The sequence below is a fragment of the Brienomyrus brachyistius genome, chromosome 22 (genome assembly GCF_023856365.1).
Source record: "Brienomyrus brachyistius isolate T26 chromosome 22, BBRACH_0.4, whole genome shotgun sequence".
Lineage (NCBI taxonomy): Eukaryota > Metazoa > Chordata > Actinopteri > Osteoglossiformes > Mormyridae > Brienomyrus > Brienomyrus brachyistius.
In genome coordinates, this window is record NC_064554.1 from 7,205,257 (window position 1) to 7,226,934 (window position 21,678).

The 21,678-nt window shown below is 44.3% G+C and overlaps 1 protein-coding gene across 6 annotated transcripts in view; it reads left to right on the forward strand.

The window, feature by feature from the left end:
• The window catches only part of elfn1a (extracellular leucine-rich repeat and fibronectin type III domain containing 1a), a 116,053-nt gene that overhangs the window by 27,894 nt on the left and 66,481 nt on the right, over positions 1 to 21,678 (forward strand). Inside the window, exon 2 of one of the 6 annotated variants that reach the window (XM_048990261.1) lies at positions 13,487 to 13,616. The exons of the other annotated variants lie outside the window; for them this stretch is intronic. The gene's annotated coding sequence lies outside the window, so the exon portion shown is untranslated. The remainder of the gene's footprint in view (positions 1 to 13,486; positions 13,617 to 21,678) is intronic. 6 annotated transcript variants of the gene reach the window in all.

Sequence of the window (21,678 nt, forward strand, 5' to 3'; positions counted from 1 at the left end):
CTGGAGATCCCATAGACCCAGGGAAGAGGCTCCGCTGCCATGTGATGGCCAGCAGCAGTTGGACTTCATTCTGCATGGAAAACCCTGACTTACATGCGCCATCGAGTGAAAAGATAAGGCGAAAGAATGTAACTTGTGCTCAGAAATCTTGTTCTATTGTTTTCTTAGACACTAGGCAACTGGAGAGGCAAACGCTACTGGATGGGCTCATAGTAAATAGGCAGTCCAGAGTACGTCGTTTCCTCAATGAATAGGCCAGGGAGACTGAAATCACTCAGTATTGTGGGGTGTAGTTGCTGTATTACACTCCAGCAGAACATCAATTGCATTCCTTCTGCCTTTTTTGAAAGGATTTATTTCTTTAAACTGACGAAGGGGGCTTTTGTTAAGGTGGTTATTGTACGAAACTGAGCTTATCAGCTGTTGGACTGCTTATGCATTCCCTATAGTGTGAAAACACTTTCCCTTCGAAGGCCATGACCAGTACAAACAGACCAGTGACAACAGTGCAATTTTTAAACAAATGAAAGTTCAAACCATTTAACTGGTCATGACATAACCCTCTAAAGATAACAGCCACTAATAGCTGGAAAAGCCAGAAAATTAGCAGCGTTGGTAGAACTGGCCTTCGTTTGAGGCGCTTTTAAAGCGTTTAACTGCTCAGCTGACATTCACAAATTCTCTCGCTGGCCCTAAGATGTGGCCAATCAGTAACTAAATTATCAAATAGCTAAATTTGATCAAAATAGGCCAGCAGGTATTCAAAATATGCATTTAATGCGCATGCACGCTAATCTGACAGTTACAGTCTATTTAAGGAACAAGTGACTGAATCAGCTTAAAAATGATTAATTATGAGAATAACATTTCCTGTGATGGACTGGAACCCCATCCAGGGTGAACCTCAGCCTTGAACCCTGTGCTGCCTGATTTAGGTTCCAAGCCCTTTGACCCTAACCTGGATAAGTGATTCGATGGTGGATGGATGGATGGATGGATGAAGAAGTAAAAATCATGATTCATATGAAAAGCTCTGGATAAAAAAGGTAAATGCCGAGAAAAAAAAAATCCAACTAATTATCTTTGATGCTCTTTGATGATCGCGGGGAATGGCTGTAAACCCGGCAGGCATGCTGATCTGCGACGGGAACCAGGCCGGCCAATGGCAGCGGCGCGGAAAAGTGTGACCCACGCTGAGCTCCGCTCCCCTTCCCCGCTTTTTCACTCGTTAGAGCCTCTGCTTTGTGCCTCGCTCCGTCTTATCTAAACCGACGTGGATAAATGGCTGGCCGCTGTGATCTGCCTTCGTTCCGCGTGTTTAACGAGCTCCTCGCTTTTATTTGGTCCTCCTAATGCATCCCCCCCCCCCCCCCCCCCCCACAGGAACAGTGGCTGAGAAGAACTCGCTGTTATAATGCCTGTCTCTGTTAAAATGCATATGGACGCGGGTGCATTGTTTTGCTGACGCCACACCTATACATCGCGCTGCTTGACAGATACCCCGTCCTCACCTCTGGGGTTGGCGCTCTCGTCGTATTACCTGTTACAAATTGCCTCTCAGCAGGATTATTATAATGGTTGTCGACTGCCTGCTTCTCTGGGATCAAGCTGCGAGGAACCGTACATCCCCACCTCGGCAGAACGGCTTCAATTTTAAAGTAAATCGCAACACCTTAGACTTTAAACTGAAATAAAGTTTAAGAAATGGACGTGGGTGAATGAGCTAAGGTGCACTTTCGGAAACGTAATGGCTGGTGAACGTGTAATAGGTCTGCCAGCTACGAACATGTACCCATTTATGAATAAAATAATAGAATATGTGTCAGGAGTCGAAAATGACAAAATGCTCAGCGGCTGAATTTGCATCCCGGGGAGCCAGCGGCATGTTGATGATGTCATGCCTGATCTCGCCCCCATTTCCTGGGTCACGTTCCCCGTACCACTTCTTGCAGGGCAGCTGCTTCTTGGTCTGTTGCCGGCCGGTGTCCGCTGAACTCTGCGGAATAGCAGGTGGATACAGCCAACCTGCCTGAGGCTGCCGCTGCGGCCATGCATTGTATCTGATTGGCTTTCGTGGGAGATGTGGGAGATTAATAGACGGGCCGACAAACGCCTGAGACACATCTGTGTGTTTTTATAACATGGGATACTGGCTACTGCTGTGATACATATTTTATATTGAGATTCAAGCATAATGCTGCTAGAAAACCAGAATGTTGTTTCAGTCAAATATCATAAATTTATCCTTTATATTATCTACTTCTGTACAAATTACCCATCTGTTAGTTAAAATGATTATTATTGATGGGCTCTGAATTCACAATCTCATAGACTCCCACAGTCTATTCCCAAAAAGGCATCTTCTAATATCTGTTCTAGACAGGATCACAGGGGGGCTGGAGCCCATCCCAGGCGGCACAGGGCACAGGGCTGAGGTCCATCCTTAAGGCTGACTAGTCATCAACTGAATAATTCACAGTGGTTATTATTTGAATTGTTCCAGTTTTTTCATTATCTTTTTCAGTTCCTCTGAAAAACCTCACCCTGACTTTAAACGATCGACTTGGCCGCCGTTTTTACTTCCTGTTTCTGTCTCACTATGATATCAGCTCTAGCCCCCCATGCCCAGGATACGCGGTTTGAAGATGTAGGGTGTATGACTGTGTTGAATATGAATACATTTGAAGTGCATTCCTGATATGTTCCATGACCTCCGATGACCCTTTTTTGATCTCTAGAGGTTTCACCCGGACTCTTGTCCAATCAGAACTGGCACTGATGTGATGAGGCATCTTCTGTTCATACGTTGCTCATTATAAAGGCACAGGCCAGAGCTGACAACACAGAGAGAAGCCTTTGGGGGGAGGGGCTGGCTTACTTCCCTTGAGGATCTCGCTTCAAAGGACGCGGGGCCGAGCTGATGTGTATTCTTTAATGATGACGAAACTCCTTTAATGTTCTCGAGATCTGAAAGACGCAGCTTGGAGAAGTTGGGCCTCCTCCAGACAAGGCCATTGACTGCTGACCCCAGCTCAGACACAAAAGGTGCTTGATAGCTGGTTCGGGACTGATTTCAGATAAAGATGTGAAAACGGAGCTGTGTTCCCTGCGTCCTTGCTTTGGACATAGAAATGGGAAGCGTTTAGCATCATCACAGGCTTTGAATGCTACTTAAAAACAAATTACAATTGATGTCTGTCATTTTTACAAATGGTGGTTAGCTGTTACAAAACTATTGCCGTTTATGTCGTGCATAGATGTATTGTGAAAAATGGCTGGGAAATTCACACCCCCAGAACTCAAAATGGAGGCAAAATATCGTCAGAACCGGGGAGGACAGATTCATGAAGACCTGTGATGCGGAGAGGCTGAGTCTATTTGAGAAGCCAGGCGGACAGAACTTGAATCGGCAGGCAAGCAGGCAGGTCGAGGTCAGAAAGCCTGGGCGGTGAGATGTGACGGGTGCATGGAAGGCAAGATGACGACAACGGGCTGGTCTGAGGGGGACAGGAACTGGAAGGAGCGGGAACGGGAACAGATAAGGCTTGGGCAAACAGGGAGCGACACAGGACAAGGCAGTAACCCTCAGTATGCAATAAACGTTGCAATAAAACATTGCACTGTACTGTATGCGTGGCCATTTAAGTGTTTATGCTGGTCAGCACAGGTCTAGCCAGTGATAGGGTTAACATGTTGGCTCTGCCTCGCAGGACGTGACAACATGCAGTGCGATAACATCGTGAGTGCCTGAAAAATCTTCAGGCATCTTCCTGCACTGTAACCATGACAGAGATTATATTTAAAATGATTGTCCGCCAATGCATATTTTAACCACTGGTTCTTCAGCAAAGGAATTTTGTGGTGGTCTGTTTCTGTAGTGCGTCTCGTGTTCTTAGAAAACAGAAAGGACATATGTGATTAGAGGAATTCTTTTTCTCCAGAACTCCAGATTGAGCATTAACACGTGCCGTTGATGATCGTGTGGTCTTGTCCCCCCCCCCCCCCCCAGGATTGAACATGAGACCTAATCCTTCCTCCCCTCCATTTGCTCAGGAAATACCTGTTGGCATCCCTTATATGGGGTCAGCAGGGACAGGATCCCGGATTTCCCTGCCTTGGAAATTAAGATAAGCTATTAGCGGGCTGTTTCTGAGGTGGGGACCCTTCTGGAATGTGCCAAATGGGAAAAGGTGAGGGGGGGTGTACAATGGCCCACGCTGGTGCTTGTGCCAGTTCCCGCCACACGTGTGTGTGTTTTCCCCTTAAATGCCCCTCTCTTTTCTCCGTCGTTCCTCCATTGCCTTCTGTCCTCCTAATCTCTCCTGTTGGAGCTTGTAACAAATTGCCATGCCAGAATGTTAGTCCGATGACTGATGTTCAGCTTCGTTTTAAATGCAGTGATTCATTATTTTTAACTACATGAGATGATGCGATTTATTAGTTGCAACACTTTTTGAATCCGTAGGTAATGTGAAAAAAAATCCAATTAGGCCCAATATCAGTTATGGAATGAAAATAAGTATTAGAGTCTGTAGACCAAGTTCATTAGGAGCCCAATGTAGCATGTGCATGCTGTCATACTGTCATTAATTAATTGCCTTGTGTGTCTTTCACTTAAGTCTCCAAGGAGCAAGAGGTGTGTTCTTCTCTTATCAATGTATGCACACGCATATTCAGGCCCTTACTGCAGTCGCATAAACCACCTCCGCACATCCTCAGGAGGACGTGTACCGTGGACTCGCGCGTGAGGTGAAACAAAAACACATAGCTCTTGTTTACTGTCATGTAATCCTCATAATCCAATAGCTGTCGTGCTTAAAGGTTAAGTGCTGCAGGTTTAATAGGAAAAGAGGATCAAGTGAGAGTGAGACACGGGGGCGATGGCACCCCCATGTGTCTTGGAGGACTGTTTGCAGTTTGCTTGCATCTTGAAAGTTTAGTTTAGGTCCTCATGATAGAGATTTATTGCCGATATCCCCTTAACTGGTGAATCAGTGCTGGGAAAAGTACTCACAGACAAGTCATCGAAGGATGGCGTATAGATTCAGTCAAGTTTTGGCTGTAAATATGTCCACACTTGCATTTATTTCAAACTTTGGTATCCACACAGTTACGTTTTCTTGCCCTTTTACTTCGGCTGGATGGTGCTAAAACTGAAACTGTCAAAAATAGGTAAGGTTATTAGCTTGCAATTCAAAATCCTTCTGCTGATGCACTGTTGTTGAACTTTAATTGAGTCATCGTAGGAAACGTAGATGTTGAGTCATGCTGGGATTTAATGTAACCTGTACATGACACTCTTAATGTATTTCCTCATGGAAGTATAACGGATGACAGTTCATTACATTCTGATTTAATGGCCTTCCGGATCCTGAGAAGCACACTTTCACATCTGCGTTTGACGTCAACGTCAGCTTTATTCGTACGCCTGGTAAATCGAGGTATTCCGAAATGCGCGGCGACTCGTGACAAGAATTTTGTCAGCTATTCCAAAGAGCGTTTGCCGTGCTTGTAACGTGGGCATTAATTCCGCGCTTTGCGAGGGCTTAGTGACTAAACGCTTCATTAAAATATTAATGTCCTTCATCATTTCTGCCTCAAACGGTCCTCCCGAAAGCAGAGCCCCTGGCCATTCTAAATACCGGCCGCTGCAGGGCGGTGACTCACTTTAATCCCGCGGCGTTGGCACCCACGCCTACCTTCTCCTGTCACTTCCTGTGTGACTGCCGGTGAGCTGCAGCTGTAAGTTCCCCACACCATATCTGTGACTAGGACTCCTTATACCACTAAAGGTTGTGTCCATCACAGCACAAAGGGAATAATGGGTCTCCTGAGTCCCAGAGTTGTCTAGCCATGGTCTGGTGGCTGCCTTTCCGCGTCGGAGGGGAGATCAGAGCTACGAACGAGATAAGGGAGGGTTTGTGCGTCGTTATAGCTGTCTGGGTCGAGGAAATTTGTCAAAGTATGTCTGGACGGCACAGCTGGGTGGAACTGCCAGTTGCTTCAAACGAGTGCGCTAATAATTAAACAAACCGTCAGTGCGCCGTGAGATGGAGAGGGATGGTTATGTTTTTGGGGGAGCAACAAAGTCATGGACATCCCCCTTCTACTCACCTGCAATAATTTACAAATTAATTAATGGATTAAAGCGAGGCACTCTCTTGGCAGCAAGACAGTAGTAGGCTTGTGAGGGATTGTGCTGGATTGGCAGGAAGTGACAGGAAGTGTTTAGCCTTTTTAACCTAAAAATGCAATGTATCAAAGAATACATTATGGCTTAAATGTTGTGCGTTGACATTGTCCGGGATTGCAGTTACGCAACCGCTGGTATACGAGTCAATGGTGGGGACAATGGAATTGTGCACCTATTGTCTGATGAAACAATAGCCTGCAGTTTGACTGTGATAAGCAGACTGTACTCTTGCAAACACTCAAAAAAAAACTATTCTGTTGCAATGCACTTCAAAGGGATGAGCTGTGCTTTTTCGAGAAGGATCGTAATTTGTATGACTAGAAAAAAACTGAGGACATCCAGGATGGGATGCCAGTCCATTGCGTGCGCGCATACACACACACACACACACACACACACACACAAACACACATACACACACAGGTTTGTAATTATTTCTTTACGGGAACTCTCCATTCATTTCTATGGAGAAATCTGTAATCCCAACATGACAACAAGAGCCACTTACAATAGGATCATGTTAATTGCAGTAGCCAACCCCTCCAAAGAGTACAACCATGCAGTTGCAACTGAACACATATGACACAGAGACAGGTGGGAGAGCTTCACTATCACACTATCCGATCCATACCGTGCATCATCAAAGTCCACTACGTTTGACTAGTGCGATCACCCCTTACAGTGCCCCAGCACAATACGCTTAGTCGGACTTAGGCACGGTGCACATGCATTGTGAACACTAACCATGCCAAGTACAGAACAGACATGAAGTCAATGATGACACACGCCTACACTCATGCACACTATCCATGAACCAAACCTGGAAGGCCCAGATCAAGTAGGCTGTACAGATCGCGTCATTTAATTAATTTATTTTTAACTCTGATTCATTCAGTTACAAGGAGAACAATAATACATTGTATTGATTTTAATAAAGGGTGTATCCACCCCTGATTGTTGGGCACTTCTGCTCTGTTGTTATTAAAATTGCACGCAAGAGGTGTGGGCTTTTGATAGTCCACAGTTCTGATTCAATGGTTAGCGTTAGCAGTATAAGATAAGTGATGTATGTTATAGTGTAATTAGCACTGGTACTAAAGAAATGTAATATTAAACAGCTTACAAAATGTCGGTACCAAGGGAACCTTTTCAAGTACCGGTATCCCATGCAACACTAGTCTGCCCAAACACTGAGATATTTCGTGAAATGAGGGGCTATCTCTATATACATGGAGCACGAATAAATAAAAATCACGGTGTTGCATACTTACTAAATTAAATGTGTCATCTCACCCAAAATGACTCAAAATAAGCCACACAATAAGGACATTAATCATGAATCCCATTGGGGTGTGTAAGAGTGCATTCCTTCCTGGGTTTTCTTTAACACAAAAAGTTGTATGGTGATGACAAAAGAGCACTCGGGCCCAGAACTTTCAGCGAAATATGTGTGTAGACCAGCAGGGGAGTGGGGGGGGGGCAGTCATGCTCGGGCACAGTACAAGGCATCCGGGCCAAGTGTGAGTACGCCCTTAGTGTCTGGCAAAGTATCACAACGGCTAAGACGTGCCATGATTGTTCACACCAAACGTGATGGTCTCAGGATGTCAGAAACAACCGCCCTCCTGGAATTATCATGCACTACTGTGTCTAGAGTTTACAGAGAAAGGTGTGATGAAAAAAAAAATCTAGTAAGTGGTAAGCTAACGGGAGGGCCGCAAGTGCAAAAATAACAGCTCAGCACAATAGTGAGCAGAAAGCTTTGTCTGAATGGATACATTGTTTACCCTAGAAGTGCCCGTATAGCAGATCCTACCTGGTACCCAGTAAAGCAGTCACTGTGTACTAAAGTGTCTACTATACACTATACGGAAGGTTCTAGCGCTTTAATGATGACAGTGATCTCACCTGAATTGTCCTTGTTAGACATACACATTTTCCCGCCGCATGATGAATGTGTTTCAGTTTTTAGCAGCTCTCCGTATGTCATTTAAAAATTATATTTTTTTCTGGCATGTACTGAAGCAACAGCAAAGTGAAGAGAGATGTAAGAATTGGTTCTATTTCCCGGAGAAGCGGGGGAGCAAAATTTCAGTTGCTGGCTTCAGCAAACAGAATGTGATAGGTGCCACCAGCGAGACGCGAACTGAAAGGAGAACCTCGCTCCCGTGCTGAGCGTACGAAGGAAACACATGCCTGGCTTTGGAGCAGACGCCGGATCTCTGATCCGACAAGGCCAGGTGGAGCTTCGAGAGCATTTTTACGTTTTTTCCAAGTCCAATGGAACACTAACCTTTTATTAAAATATATTGGGCCGCTCTCTATGAGAAGCAAACGTTTTTTGAGCTAATGAATCTTTCCTATCATCCTTTAACGACTATTTCTGGGTGCCGTAGACTAGAAGGGGACGTCTGATTTGAAGATCACGATGATTGCATTGATAATGACGTATCAAGGTCATGATGTTGTCATGATGTCATCATTTTGTAACACAAAACACTGGGTTCCACCTCCTACTGACTGAGAGGTTCTCGGAGGCATCGAATGGCTGCTCTGGGATGGCCTTTTGTGCTAATGAGTACTGACCAGAGTTTGTGGGCGGGGCCTCTGGCGGCCCCCTCCCACTCTCATGTATAATGTTTTCATCATTCTTTTCATTCTCTCGTCACATAGCTTTTACCACTAGTAATATTAACCAAGAACATGTGGTAAGTTGTCCTGAGAATGGGCAGATGAATAATATGTTTAGTCACCAAGCTTTATGCAATAGTTACACAAATGAAGATGTAAAGCACTGTATGGTTTTGGTTTCACATGCAGAAGGGATTAAAAATGCAAATTTGAAAGTTCATTTTATTAAAGTTTATTAGTTGTTACAAATAACTCCTTTCACAAACTATTTGCTTATCACAAATGTAATTATTCATAAAGTTGCATTCATAGGAATGAATACTATATAAGATTCGAATTATTTAGTCTTAACAGAAAATTCAGCAGTTTATATACAACATTTACAACAAGCTCCAAGCAATTAAGGTTACATTTTAATAATACTAAACAGGGTGTGTGTATATATTATAAATTATTTAAATATGTATAAATTATGCATGACAATTAGATTTATTTAAACAAAAGCTTCATCTCAGACACTGGCATGCTATGCTTAAGAAAGCATGAAAAATATCTTCCTGCACAATGTGTGCAACGGGGGAGATCTGGGTCGAGAATTTCAGTGTGGAACAGCTGGGATTCTCCTTAGAGGTATTCAGCAGGACATTCTCCCGTTAGTTTCCGGTTTTGATGTCGGGTGGCAGAATCCACGGCCATCTGCCGGGACCCATCGATGCTTGCCGTCTTGCCATGGAAATTCCTTGTCATTCACACACGTGCTCACAAGGTATCTTCGCTTTTCAGGGTGCATTTAGGACAGATTTTTTTTGTCTTGCTATCCAATTTCAAGCTTATTTACTGATCTCAGGCGTGGGGCAATAATTAAATGAAAGACGTTGCATTGAGGGGTCATTAATTAGGCGGGCCATCCGTTTGCCCCTCTCCCCCACTGCGGTCTCACGCTGGGATAACGTCCTCGAAGATTCATTGTCCTAATGAGGTTGGCGCAGGCAGCCTGGTGACAAATCACTGTCAGGCTTGATCTAAGTAAGCTGTTTCCTAGACAAACAGTAGAAAGCATGGTGCATCCGTCACAGTGGGACAGATATGTCGGCCCATGGGCTTTCCTCATTCTCCACCTCCGAGGAGACTGGTGCTGGTTCCTGCTCCGTGAAATCCCACTGTTGTACCAATTCGGTCATCAGCAGAAGAGCAAAGCAAAAGAGGAAAACGTTTCCCTCATTGTGTGGCTGGTTTTGGAAATAACATAAATTCAGGGCTGAACTAAAAGCAGTAGTAATTCGATAATCCGTCTAGTTTACATAACTGGTCATCTGAGGTGGGGTTACGGGAAGGCTGAGACCTATCCCAGAATGCACTAGGCTAAAGGCTATCCCAGAATGCATTGGGCTATAGGTAGCAGAGATTGTGGTCACACAAAACGCACATGAAAAACCAGTATTACAGCTATCAGTTCAGGTCACACATCATGGACCGTAGGAGGATAGCAGAGTCGCCAGAAAGAGAGAGCAGAGGGGACAGGCCGACTCCTCAGAGTTTTTAATATCAGCCGTTATTAGTTAGTCAGCCAATTAATGAATTTCCAGTTGTCATATGTGTAGGAGAAGCATGGTGAGATAGTGTAACATTTAATCCGGGCATTCAGGGTGAGGAACACACATTACAAAGGGCTGGAATTATTATTTTTTGTGACATCCACTTCATCCTATTTATCTGGATCTCATAAAGCAAGTTAGAATGAGGAGCTGTTTCAGGGTAGGAGAAATGGGAAATTATGCATATTGAGGTCATTTCTTTGCCCAAAGACGTCTCTTCTAATCGTCCTGTAGGTGTCCAATGCTATATAAATGTAGATTGACAGGGATTATTATCTACTGACATGAAAAAGGGGTTATTAAGTCTACATTTGTTCCACCGGCCCCTATTTTCTGTAATAGCTATTAAAGTTGGTTGATGAAAAGAAATAACTTTTGAAGTTGAATTTAGTCGGCTGCATTCTTCAGCAGTGCACGACGTTCAGCCAGGTGACCTGAACGCACTGTCAGGTAAGGTGTGTTTAACCCTCAGAAGGATTGCTAACACTTTATTTGAGGGGGGAACGAATAACTTAGTAACTCAGTTACTACTCAGTTACAAATCATGAATAAATATAGTAACTGCATGAAATCCATGAACCGTTATGATTGATTAATGATGAACGAACATGGGAACAGTAGGTAACTGACATTTTTCCTGCTAATTAATGTGTTAAGTAAGAGTGTACTACATTATTTGTGTCCCCACAAGTATAGTGTAATTGAAGGATCCCTTGTTTTAACAAGGTTCTGTTTACGTAAACAGCTCCTGTATTGGAAACCTTGAACCAGCTCAAGTTAACATATTTATAGGCAGGGCGACTAAAATGAAATATAAAAACTTACTTTTATCTGTGTTTTGTCTCTTCAAATGCGAAATGACCTCATAATTTCAGAGACCTTTGATGTGGAAGCAGAGAGCGCCTTTCGACCTAGCTAAGGGTGTTACTGAGAGCGTCTTTAGACCTAGCTAAGGGTGTTACTGAGAGCGTCTTTAGGCCTAGCTAAGGGTGTTACTGAGAGCGTCTTTAGCCCTAGCTAAGGCTATTACTGAGAGTGTCTTTAGGCCTAGCTAAGGGTGTTACTGAGAGCGTCTTTAGGCCTAGCTAAGGGTGTTACTGAGAGCGTCTTTAGGCCTAGCTAAGGGTGTTACTGAGAGCATCTTTAGGCCTAGCTAAGGGTGTTACTGAGAGCGTCTTTAGGCCTAGCTAAGGGTGTTACTGAAAGCATCATTCGGCCTAGCTAAGGGTGTTACTGAGAGCGTCTTTAGGCCTAGCTAAGGGTGTTACTGAGAGCGTCTTTAGGCCTAGCTAAGGGTGTTACTGAGAGCGTCTTTAGGCCTAGCTAAGGGTGTTACTGAGAGCATCTTTAGGCCTAGCTAAGGGTGTTACTGAGAGCGTCTTTAGGCCTAGCTAAGGGTGTTACTGAGAGCGTCTTTAGGCCTAGCTAAGGGTGTTACTGAGAGCGTCTTTAGGCCTAGCTAAGGGTGTTACTGAGAGCGTCTTTAGCCCTAGCTAAGGCTATTACTGAGAGTGTCTTTAGGCCTAGCTAAGGGTGTTACTGAGAGCGTCTTTAGGCCTAGCTAAGGGTGTTACTGAGAGCGTCTTTAGGCCTAGCTAAGGGTGTTACTGAGAGCGTCTTTAGGCCTAGCTAAGGGTGTTACTGAGAGCGTCTTTAGGCCTAGCTAAGGGTGTTACTGAGAGCGTCTTTAGGCCTAGCTAAGGGTGTTACTGAGAGCTCTTTTCGGCCTAGTTAAGGGTGTTACTGAGAGTGCCTTTCCACCTAGCTAAGGGAGTTACTGACTCCTTTAGAGGAGGGAGTCTTTAGCTAACTGCCAGTCAGCAGCATTATTTAAAAAGCTGTTTGTTGATTGTTGAAGTTTTATAGGATTTCAACTCTTCTGACACCAAGTTGAACAGTTATGGTTATGAACCATCTGTCACTGTATTTTCTCTTTTGACTTTCTTCCACCTATTAAATGATTCTTTAACTATCGGGCCGGAGGAGGATGACTTGATCATTTAAATGTACTGATGATTGTATGTGTCCCTATAAACATGGCCTGGTCTTCGCCTGAAGAGAGAGTGGGTCTTATGAGTGTTTTGGGAGAGGGTGGAAATTATTATTAATTGACAGAATTTATTAGAAAATCTTCAACTAAAACAATGAATGGGGGTGGGGTGGGGGTGGAGTATGTTCTGCTCTGTTCCATTTTGTTGTTTGTTATAAAAAAATAAAAATATTTATTTATTTCTTATTAATAAATTTATTTATTTATTAATAAAAATTTGGTCACAAAAAAACACTAAAACAATGAAATGAATGAGTGAAATAAGTTTGATTTTGCAGTCATGTTTCCAGTCATCATGTGGTAAAACTTTCCTTTTCGGCAGCTTAAAACTCTTGCGATGTCCTCAGTCAACACTAACGGTAACGCAGAGCCTTCTTCTAGGCACACCTAGGAAGCCTGCTGGTATGGAGCGGACACTGGGCCATTAAGCGAGCTCTGATCGTGTCTTTACTCCGCCGGGGAACGTGTGATTACCGGCCTGCCCCGCGAGCCCCCTGCTGCCCTCAAGTGCCATCACAGCTGAAGTGATGGGCGTCAGAAGGAGCCCGTGAGCTAATGGGGACCTAGATCGCATTTGGCGGCTGTCTGCGGAAGTCCGCTAATCCGTTTTCATCTTGTGAAGAGTCATTTTCACTACAGCCTGTCCATCGAAGCTGGAGCCTTGCTGAGTCACTATGCAGGACCGGGCCTTGCGTAAGCAGCGGCCATCCAGCGGGGAATGGGGACACAGGGCACCAGTTATCAGGCCATCCTGCGCTTATGAGTGGTCAGGTCTTGCATTCTGATTGGTTTGATGTCCAGTGTGGGTATCCAATGGCATTGCCTGGATGAAGCTGATTGGTCCTGTGTCGTGAATCACAGCGAATGGAGTTCTGTAGACGCAGGCGCATGGATACTAGATAAGAATAGGCAGTTTTGCATGCCTCTGCAGCTTATACGATTGCTATTCTCGGCCTGGTCGCTTGGCTTTCGCTCATCAATCTTTCTTTGTGTATTGATTGGTTTTTACTCTGGCAGGTCACGAGCAGCTCCGTCACCCCCCATCTGAGCTGATTGCGGTGGCGGGGGGTCCCTGGCTGGCGCCGAGGCAATGCTGTTAACGACGAGCAGGGTCACGCAGTCAGAATGCCCGAGGGGGAAGACACAGGTGGGCGTGGCTGGATGTCACATGGTGCCATTAAGGCGGTTATTAATGACACACCAACCATGGAGCACCAGAGACACTGGTGATGGCAGACTATGTGGATACATGTGGCTGCAACGTTCTCTTAAAGCAGCCCCAGTTCCTGTAACTGCATTTAGAGGAAGGCGGTTACCGTACCTCAACGGGCTTGATTAGCACGTATTAAATGAACAATTCCCTGCCGTACAGAGACTCCAGAGTAATTGGTCCAGGATGTTTCATTCCCTGCTTCTCAGAAGTTGTGCAAGCAGAGGTGACCAGGAGCTCCATATAGGGGTTAATCATCCAGCTACGCGCAATTAATTCACTAACGACTCTCTTGTTGACTTTCCCAAGTCCATTCATGTTCACGACAATATTCTGCTTCCATATTGTTCTTCTCCCAGCCACTGCACTCACAAGAGATGCACCCCCCCGAAATAATTCATTTGGACTCTTCCAGCGTGAATATATACCAGAACCCCTGCATTAATCCCTTTTTTTGTTGTCCTCTAAATCAGCTTTGATTAGAATCCCCACTGTGTCTCATTGAAGAAGGACAGACTGTGCTGTTTGCGCAGAGATTATAAATCCGATATCTGCGTGTGATAATCATAATTGCCAGTAATGTGGTAACACGTGATGGGGTGGATATACTTGCCCCGATATCGTGTGGATTAACAATTCGGCGACTGATTTGATTGCTGGGTGAAGTTGTTTTCCATGCCAATTTATAGTTTTTAACTATGCTAATTAATTAAACATGGCAAAGAAGTAAAATAATTACCCACGTAATACCCATGAAATAATATTTATATATATTTACACCCATACTCCGACTGAAGTGGACATATAATTATACCGATGGATTACAACTGTAGACCTCATTATTTTGCCTTTCAGGACAAACTGGATGTGGTTAATTAACACCTACATTCTTCTTCCAAAACGTCTCTGCCGTGTTTCTAAATACACTATAAAACGTCACTGGACCGTTGCTGCAAGCTGCTAATCGAAATCCTTCAGCATCACTGAACAGATAAATAACAGTTTAAGCCCCGTGGGCGAACCCGATCTTCAGTTAGTCGTCCCTCGCAGTCCATGGCCGCAGAAGTACCAATATTTATCTTAATTTAGTGTTTGAGGATGAGAGGTGTAGAGCTCGCCCGTATCGATCCGCAGCAGCACAGCCGACCCACACGCAAACTCCATTCGCCCAATCTACTTTCATTATGCCGGCACGTCAATGGACTCGGCCACTGCACAAGTTCATCCTAACTAGCGGATTTTGAGTGACATTGGGTAGCAGGCAGACAAAGCTGTAGACATTTTTATTAAAGTTTTTATTAAATGCACTTATAATGTGCATTACTGGAAAATGTGCAGTGTTGGGTAAGTTACTTACAAAAGTGATCCATTACAGACAGAGGTGGAAAGTTTGGGTTCAGAAAGCACAAATCCTTACCAGTGTTTTGTTTCAACTGACGAGTTGAGTATAAAGAGTCATAGTCAGAGAGAGCTGAACTGGTTGGTTGAAAAAAAAAACAAAAAAAAAAATGTGGTTGAACTTTCCACCTCTGTCTGTAATGGATTACTTCTCTGACTGACTACCCCAGCACTGGTAGCGCGATGTCTGACACCATAACATTGTTAGATATCAGGCTACCTGCATCCCAATCTGCCCCCCCTGCCTTGTACTTCCTGGGATGAGCTTCAGACCTTGTGTCTGCACTGGGTAACGCAGTCTGTCACAGGGCTTGCGCTCACATGCTACAGGCAATTTAGAGACACTTAAATCTTTACAATTTCTCAGGAAACCAAGCTACTGTGCTGTTCAATTATGTTATATACAGCCGCGAGATAAATTAAGAGACCGCTCTATATTTTTAAACAAATCTAAATTTTTAAATCCATTGTTTAATCCTGGTTCTGCTGGCAGAAGGCTACATTGCGAGGCAGGCTGCTTCCAGGCTTGACGTTTCTAAGACAGCAGTACACAAGCATAAAGTGAAACAGGAGACACTGGGAACGACCAGAAACCAGTCAGGTAAAGAGCAGAAGTGACTTTCTAATGTCAGAGATGACCATTAACTTCTCCGACAGTTTCTCGTGAATAGTAGGACGAACCAGGTCATCAAGCGACCTTCAAAGGGACTGGGAAACAGTTAGTGTAAGTGTGAGGTGCACTGCTAGGACAGTTCGCATCAGGCTCCTAGAAGCAGGGCTGAGGTCCCATTAAGCAAAGACGAAGCCCTTTATTAATGAGAAACAGGGAAGAACCAGACAGCAGTTTGCAAAAAAAATATATATATTACTCATAGAAGGATAGAAAAATGAGTGAAACAAAAAAGATAGTGCTGTGGTCTCAATTTTTTCCAGGGCTGCATTATAGTGAAAACCTGAATGATTCATCAGTTCATTAAAAAAATAAATAAAATAAAACATGTAGGCATTTCACAGCACATGTTGCAATTACTGAATTCCTCATTTGAACCACAGTCGCTGCTTTGGACTGTAAATCAGGGTCAGTCCGAGGGTCCCTCTACATAACGATGTTGCCGCGGTGTTACTGAAAGGCGCTCGGCATATTCGTGAGGCAGGTCGGCTGGTGCTTCTGTCCACAGAAGGGCTTTACTTCTCTCAGCCCTACCTATTGTGTTTGCCCATTGTGTTGCCCTCTTGTGTCCAGTAATTACCCATTATCCTGCCCTGATTGCCCTCATGTGTTGCACCTGTGTTTTCCCCATTATACATAAGCATTTAGGGCCTGGCTCGCTAGTTTACTGTTGCTAGTGTTGTCTTTGCTAGCGACTGTGTCTTTGTTGCCTCGATCTTCTCAGTCTGCCCTGTGCATTGCTTAATAAACCTCCTGCACTCTCATCTGCATCCCAGGCTTCCCTTTTTCCCGTGTTTGGTCATCTGTGACAACGTCAGTGTCACTTGGTGGTAGAGTGGCCACCTAATCCATGTCAGAGAGCCACTATGTCAGGTTTCACAAACTACTTTTTAAACTGAAAGGCCCGTGGACTTGGCTAAATAGTTTTCCTCTTGCGCTTTCAAAGGTCTGTTTACTTCATTGAAAGACTCGTCCAGCTGTTTCACATTAACATTAGTGACTCATGCATGATTGGAGACTGACCAATCAACACACAGCAAGTAAGTGAAATCTGGGTCCTTTTAATTGAAATGGCTGAAATGGTAGTTCACAGATTCTGTCCTAGTTCATAGTGTCACCCCCCCCCCCCCCCCCCCCCCCCGACATGGATTAGGTGGGCACCCTACTTTGTGGTAAATCCAGTCAGTGTAATGGGTGTAATGTTTTATTTAGGGGGAAAAAAAACAAGTTTTCCTAACCAGAGAAATCATATTGCAAGGTCTTTAAGCTATCCATAAACAGTTTAGTTACATAATTCTCTTAAGGTCTCTATATTATTCTTCCAGCAAAGAGAGCAGGATTAGACAAGGTTCCCGTCCACGGTGTACTCCTGTTGTATGCCCTCTGCTGCCTGGGATATACTCCAGGTTGCCCCACAGCCCCGTCCAGGATAGTTATGTGGGAGAAGGATGGATGAGAACAATTTTTTTTTTTAAGTTCAAGCAATGCAGCATAGCCGTTATAAATAGGACACTGTTCACCTACCTTAAATGGCGCTGTATGGAATTAGGCTTATAGTGAGGTGGGGGCTGTGCACTGAGCAGGATGCCACAGACGGATCTGTACTCACGAACATACTCACACTCACTAACGCTCAGTCGCTGTTTCACCTGAGTCGTGCATTTCCAGACCGTGGCAGCCGTCCTCCAGGTGCCTGAGGAGGCAATGTTACCTGGCAAAACCGAACGGTAATGAGATACGTGTGGGCGTGAATGAGTGTGGCTCATTCTCTTTCAGGCACTGTCACTGGCAAGGCCTTTAATTAGCAAAGCACCCATTCAACACAATGGCTGCAGTGCCACATCAACCTAATAGTCTTCTGTCCCACCTTTGTTAGCCCGCATGTCCTGTCCAGGCGCAACGGAATGCAGCCACAGTCCATCTATGTGCAAAGGGGCCTCTTTCTTCCCGTAATAGGAACCGAAAGGAAGCAGGGGCCCCGTGACCCAGAAGGATAAGCGGTTTGGAAAATGGATGGATGGAGGAAGCAGGGGCACATCAAAAGAGCTTTAGAGAACAGGTTGGAGCTCTTGCTGGCAAATTTTGGCTAAAGCTACAAATGATAATGGCGCAGAGCTATTCAACGTTTCGGATTTGATCGGCCGTCCCAGACAGGTAATTGGTTCTGTCGGTAAATCTAGTTCGCTAATAAAATGTCAGAGAAAACACTTGATTGCCTAATGTATCATAAATAATTATGAGAAAGTGCTCGGATTTGTGGGCAGATAGATATGTGTGCCTTGTGTCTGCGACGGCCTGAAAAAAATGGCAATTGAGCATAAGCGATGCTGCTGTAGTGATAAGGTCACTTCCTGGAGTCAGGACAAGACATAGATTAGCTGTCTTAGCTGGGGGCGTTTTGCTCGTCAGCAGGGCGAGATAATTCCATCTCCTGCAGGGAGGTCGCTGTGGAGAATGTAGGTTCAGCTCCCAGGTCGAGCCAAAGCTGTCAAGTGTGTGCCTCTGGTCCTGGGTGCTATGGGCCACTGCCAGCTGGTCCAAAGTTCCCTGCAGGTGTAGTAACAGGTGTAGAAGAGCTTGAGGACCTTATGTATGTTCAACCATGGTTGCGCTACCTGTAGAACTGTGGCAAAGGGTCAGACCAGCTCTTATACATGGGGACTTACTGTATACGGGTAGCAAGCCTGGTGGAGCAGAGACTGGTTGCTGATAGCACCTGTTTAAGAACCTGGATAATGATTAAAATGTGTTAACAAGCCTGTCACCCAATCATAGTGGGAGCTGAACCAAAACCGAACGCACTATTCAACCCCCAGAATTTAATTTGAACAGAAGTGCTTCCAAATATATGCTGGGTTTCTAGAAAACTCTGCCGCTTTCTGTGAAGCTCATGTGCAGCCACACACAGCAACGTTCTCGAGTATCTACATTTCCACCAACTGGAAGTCATTCCCCTACAGTGTAGGGCCAAGATAAGGATAACGGCAGCTTTTGAACCCATTCGGAGATGAATGTCTCAGCTGTAAATAGTAGATTTTATCTTCTGTGACAAACAAAAGGCAACCATGTACAATTATGCATTCAATACTCCGTGCTACTTTTTGGATGGTATGTGAACAGAAGAATTTGCTAATCTTTTGCTATGTCTATAGTCTACTTTTCTCACTGATAATTGTTTTCCACTTTGATGTTTGTCCTGGTTGTATATGTTTGTTTTCTTTTCAAAGGCAACACAAGATAGAGCCCAACACTGTTTTTTTTCTCCTTATGAGTGTGATAGAACACAATTGTTTCTGCTCATTTCTTAATACCATAAACTGTGATTCTGCTGGGTGTAATATTACTGGGGTAACTTAATATTGCGACAATTGAATTAAATTTTCTCTAGAGTCATGAGAATAAATGAGGATACGAGCCGGCGAATCACCCCAGCGATAACGCAGACGGTTAGAGGGGCTAGTTTGCTCCGTCACACCAGCAGAAGCGCATTTTACATTTTTCAATTTAGACGCTAATCCAGTTCAGGCTATTTCTGTTCATTTGCGTCCACATACTTCTGCCTGTGGCTTAAAATGAAACTTGAATTCTTTTTTTCAGTAAAAGCAATTATCCTCTAAAAGGTTTTTGAAACCAAATGCACGGGCAGTTGCTGATGTGGACACAGAAATCGGCATTCTCACTGAAGTACATTCCTTTGGTTGGGAAACGTATGGGTTCTCACTCCTTGCCACCGGTGATACAATTTTTTTTAACAGACAGAGCAGATGGTGGATTGTGGATTTGTGATGCAACTTGTTGACAGCATGGGGGTGGAGGGGTCTGTACTGGAGGGTAATGGATTACTGATGTTTTGGACAGCATTTAAAAATATACTGTACATAACTTGTACATCCCTGTTGATTTATGTTAATCTGTCGACTGAGTTTTGCATGACTTTGCACCATGTGTTTGCACCATGACTTTGCACCATGACTTTGCACCATGTGTTTGCACCATGACTTTGCACCATGTGTTTGCACCATGACTTTGCACCATGTGTTTACACCTTGTGTATCCCCTTCACATTTTGTCTTAAGTTTTGATTTATTTTTTGTGCAGTTTATGTTGCTGGAATCCACCTCTCCATTAGGGCTGTAATGGTGCGCAAATTCATTGTGTGCTATTCGGTTACATAATTTTCAGTTCGGTGCACATAATGAAATGAATGAATACATGTATTGACATGGGTAGAAGCTAATTTCACAAGTAGATGTTCAACACGGAGAACATTATGCTAATTATGAGTGTGAGTTGGTTACAGCTAATGCCGGTTACAGTCAATCATAATTGGCAGTTCGAGAACATTTTGGCTTCCCATTAAATTTACACCATTATTGGAAACAGTAGTTGATTAGACCAAGACTGAGTCTGTGGCTCTGTATATGGGATTCGGTTATGTTGCTGTAAACGTATACAGCATGCTAACTCATCTAAGTGTGTGTACGGCCTGACCTAGGCTGAAACCATCTCTCCAAATTAACCTGCCTGCGGCGTTAATGTACTTCTGCCAGGAAATTCATACAGGCCTAAATAAAATAACTATGACCTAAGGGGATGTTTATCAGCCAGTGATTATACACTGTACTAGAAAGCTCAGGATTTAGTTCATTATGATTGGTATGATGCAATGTTATTATTCAATTTTAATTTTTTTTTAAAATGTATCTGCACAATATGTATAAATATTTTTTTTTTAGCAAATTCTATTTTCCCTGCTGTACCGAAATTCCATTGAACTGCGAACCCAAAATTGAGGTTTATACCATTTATACGTGAATTTCTGTAGCATTACACCCCTACTATCTATCTATCTATCTATCTATCTATCTATCTATCTATCTATCTATCTATCTATCTATCTATCTATCTATCTAAAACGTGGGGTGTAAGGGTGTTTTTGGATTGCTTCCTTTCTATTTACAATAATAAAAAAAACACAACCTGTGATTGGTTGGCATGTTCCTAGGTGATGGGCCAGCTTGTGATTGGCTGGTCCGGGCTGTGGAGCTGGGCCGGGGAGGAAGGCACTGCGACCTCGCTGGCATGAGCTGAGTGTCACTGCCCACGCCAGCCCTTGAGTCAGCTGTTTATCTGTGGCTGCGAGATGAGCCCTGATTGCAAGGTTGCTAATAACGGACACTCCAGATCATCCACTTATCTGCGAGAGTCTACTGGGCCAGCAGTGGAAATGCAGGGGGGCGGAGGTGCAGTCCAAGCTGAGAGCTTTGGGGTTGGTGCCGCTGTGGCCGCCCACATGGACGGACCCTGCTGCTCGCGGTGGCGGGAGATTCTGCGGCACCAACTCCGCGGCAGCAGGCCAGGCTCAGCACACTGTAATCCCACAAACTGTTATTTTAGGCTCTGTTCACGGAGACTGTTATAGGGCATCTTGTAGTGGACATACTCCAGGGGGTCTGTCAGATCAAACACTGCCGCTTTACCCCAAGTGAAGTAAACTACCCCGATACCCTTTGTCCATCTGTCCTTCTTCTAAAATACTTCCCTAGTATGGGGTTAGGGAGTGAATGAGTGAAATGTAATATATGTAGAATAACAGTGATAACAGTTGTATTATTCTGAATATCAGGCTCTGCTCAGTGTTTAAAAGACTAAACAGAATTGTTGGAATGGATAATTATTACAAAGTGTTGGAGATTGTCACTCATAGCCCTGAGGAAGTGATAGTCTCAACACAGTGCCATCTGATGGTTTTTTCCCCTGTCGCAGACGGCATGCCTGTTCACTTCCTCCCTGTGTCCTGCTGGATATTTGGTAGTCAGACCTTAGAATACTGGACCCAGTGTAGTGTGATGCAGTGGTCTGTGTTTGCACCTACAGTATAAGTCGACATTTAATGGAAACTGGACCCAATTCTGTGGTGTGATGTGGGAC